We start from the raw sequence: 4,266 nt of genomic DNA on the forward strand, positions 1-4,266 counted from the left end.
ATTAAGAAAGAAAATTTAGTCTGCAAACTTAAGACATCAATTTATGGACTGAAACATGCTTCTCGACAATGGTATTTTAAATACCATGACACTATTACTGCTTTTGGTTTTAAAGAGAACACCGTTGATCGGTGCATATACCTCAAGGTTAGTGGGAGCAATTCATATTTTGATTTTGTATGTTGATGATATATTGCTTGCTAATGGTTACATTGGATTACTACATGACACTAAAGTTATCTCTCTAAAAATTCCAACATAAAAGATATGTGTGAGACATCCTATGTCATATGATAGAAATATCTTGTGATCAATCACGTGGACTTTTGGATTGTCTCATAAAAGCTACATAGATCGAATCTTTTAGAGAGACATGGAATGAGTGCATGTTCTCCAAGTGTTGTTCCAATTCATAAATGTGACAAATTCAGTTTGAATCAATGTCCAAAAACTGAATTAGAACCTAAAGAGATGGAAAATATTCCTTTACATCTATTGTGGGAAATTTGATGTATGCTCAAGTCTTTACTTCCAGACATTAGCTTTGCGCTCAAAATGCTAGGTTGTTACCAAAGTAACCCTGACATTGAACATTGGAGAGCTGCAAAGTTGATAATGAGATACTTAAAGGGGCAAAAGATTTATGTGCTCACATTAAGGAGATCTGATCAACTAGAAATGATTGGATTTCCATTAAAGCTAAATTTATGGCTTGCTTTGAAGCATTAATGATTGCAAAATTTTATTTCAGGCCTTGGTATTGTCTCCTCAATATCCATGTCCTTGAAATTGTATTGTGATAATAGTGCAATCATATCTTTCTGTAAGTATGACAAGTATTTAAGGAGCTAAACACATGGAATTAAAGTTGCTTGTCGTGAAAGATGAAGTTTGGGAACAAAGAATATCTATGAAATATATAAGCACACAACTTATAGTTGCTGATCCATTTACTAAGATGTTACCGCCTAAGACAATTATGGAATAAGTTAACAGAATGGGTCTTGGGTATGGAAACGTCTAATCTTTATGTTTCCATGTTGGTTCAGACACTTAAGTTATGGATATTTTGAATTCAATAAAGTTGTTTCTACTTTTCCTGCATATACTTATTATTTGATATGCATATGTACGTTTTTAGTATTAATGCAGGAGGTCTTGAAATAAGACAATTACGGACGTGGTGTCACTTATAGATTATATTAGAGTAGATATTGGTGATGTGGTACATGAAAGGAACTATATCGATTGAATGATATACGCCCGCCATGACCCGCATTAGTAGTCTCTCTAATATAATACTTATGTTTGCCAATGATGAAAGTATTTATAAAGTCCAATATTATGCGCGCCTTATGTTTATTATATCTATTTTACTGTGGCTCTGTCACGTGTGACAAGTGGGAGAATCGAAAACTTTGTGTCCCACATGTTCGCCAAGTGGGAGAATGTAAGTTTTATGTCTCACATATGTGACATGTGATAGAATCCTAAATAGAATTGGATTTTTAGTATAATACATATATTTGGTATAAGACACGTTTTCCCTAATTAATTGACTATCAATTAATTATCGTATTAATTGGAATGAAAAGGGACGGTCAATTAGCTATAATATGCTCTCTAAATTATTAGTTGATCACTAATATATACAGTACATTTCCTTTTCTATAGTAATTCTAATATGGAAAAGGGTGTATATATGCAGTTGTTCAAATTAGAGCACATATATAAATGGCAATGATTACAATTAATATTATAACCAATTAGTAATACGATTGATTTAGGAATTATATTCCTATAATTATGGTCAATATATTACAATATTAATGTAAAAGAATCGTCCATATTATTACTTGGCCTCTTTGATGGAAAGGGCTTTTAGGGTTTGATAATTAGGGTTTGTCCTCTCTCTGCCTATAAATACAAGTGTGAGATCCCATCAAATTACACACATAGAAGAGAACACATAAACGAGGGAAAGAGAGAGAAACAAATCCTTGGAGTTGGAGTTGCGCTACTACACCAAAGAAAGTCCGAGGAAGTTCTCCGTCTTCCCCAATCGCTTCCGCTATGGATCATAAAGGTAAGTTTTCGATCCATTATGTTTATGGTTACTACGTGAAATACATGATGTTCGAAGATCTTGCTTTATTTATATTCAATTATGTATTCTTGAATATATGATTAAATAATGTCCAACATGTGGTATCAGAGCATGGTTGAGAACTCATGTATTTTCGTATGATTGAAAACCATACTTTTTGAATTTATTCTTGATAAATTACTGTGAATGCAATCTTGAATATATGATGATAAATAATGTCTAACATGTGGTATCAGAGCATGGTTGAGAACTCATGTATTTTCGTATAATTGAAAACCATATTTTTTGAATTTATTTTGATAAATTATTGTGAATTGAATCGATTGTTTTAATATGGTCAGCATGTTGCAAATTCAAATTAGTAAATTGAATTGGGTACTGTATTACGTATTTTGTACGTATTTGTGAATTCAACATATGCATTTGACTAATTGAACAATTATGTTTTGATTGAATATCTTTATGGAAAATTGTTTTTCATGAATCGAGACAGTGGGATTGAATTAGTAATTTAGTTTGCTTAAATTTTGTTCGCATTATTTCATTGTGAATTGCATTTGTTTAATTGCTTTATAAATTAAAGGCTGTTCATTTTATGCGATTATACTTGAAATATATTGTTTCCATATTGATTCTATTTATGTATATGGAATTGATTTGGTATTTTGACTGTGTATATATTGTATGAAAATTGCATTTGAATATATGCATCAGTGAATTGAGATTTCAATTAAATGTTTTATGATTATGAATCTACCGAGACGGTGGAATGAATGATTACATAATTCAATTCTTGTTTTAACATGTATTTTGATTATATTATGTTTATTTTGCAATCACCAAAGTGAGGCAAATTAAGGAGAGTCTATAATCAAACTCATATTAAAATTTGTTTAAGCAATTAATCTCTATATGTTCTTGATTATATTATGTTTATTTTACAATCACCAAAGTGAGGTAAAATAATAGTTTATAATCAAATTAAGTGAAAATCTGCTTAAGCAATTAATAGCTATACATTCTTGATTATATCATGTTTATTTTGCAATCACCAAAGTGAGGTAAAATGAGAAGAGTTTATAATCAAGTTAATATGAAAATCTATGTATGCAATTAATCACCATGCTTGTTGTGGCTATTCATTATCTAAATAGTTTGTTTGTCATAAAAGTTCTAGATTCCCAAAGGAAATAGTCTTTGCGACATAATAAACACTAATGGAGTTAATAATTTAAATTGGTGTCGATTACCCAAAGGTAACACCAATTTATTAGTACTCAATATTGAACTAAGATATGAATATTAAAAGCATGATTTTTATAATTGTATGAAGACTACCCAAAGGAGTTTTCATAATTGCCTCATGATATAGGTTTTTCAAATTAATGTTCGTGTTATTATTCAAAGCTTTTATATGTGAGCATTCATTTCTTAATTGCTCTTATAATGTAAAAACATATATATTTTGCTACTAGTATGTTTACCTCAAACGTTCCCCAACTTAATGGAACTAACTTCTTTAAATGGAAAGAGAAACTTAAGTTCACTCTTGTAATAATGGACTTGGAACCTAACACTGTTGAATGATAATCCAATTATCTTTGATCAAAGTAGTTGGTTGATTGCCCATAATGCTTGGGAAATATCTAACTTAGTCGTTCATTAGAATATTCGTTGTAGATAAAGTCTCTCAACGACTGATATTACAAAAGAATATTTGCATAATGTTGAGGATCGCTTCACAACTGCATATAAGTCTATTGCAGGAAAACTTATGAAGGATCTCATGAGCATGCAATATGATGGTTCTCGGACTATGTACAAGCATGTGATGGAAATAAATAACATCTCTTCTAAGCTGGAAAAGTTAGGATTATAGGTGGATAAGGATTTCATTGTTCAATTCATTCTAACTTCCGTATATTATCAGACCATTCCAAATTGATTCACTATAAAAGATTAGTGGACTTTTAAAGAATTGGGAAACGTATTGGTCTAGGAGGAGCATAAGATGCAGAAGTATGGAATGGGTGCATCTCATGCTCATATTGCAACCGAAGGAGCGTCTAAAGGATAATATTCATTCGAATTTATCATTATTATGGCATAAAGGAACTGGATCATATTTCTAGTGAAAGAATTAAGAGGCTTATAAAGGA

Source organism: Salvia hispanica, chromosome 1, assembly GCF_023119035.1.
Source record: "Salvia hispanica cultivar TCC Black 2014 chromosome 1, UniMelb_Shisp_WGS_1.0, whole genome shotgun sequence".
Classification (NCBI taxonomy): Eukaryota; Viridiplantae; Streptophyta; class Magnoliopsida; order Lamiales; family Lamiaceae; genus Salvia; species Salvia hispanica.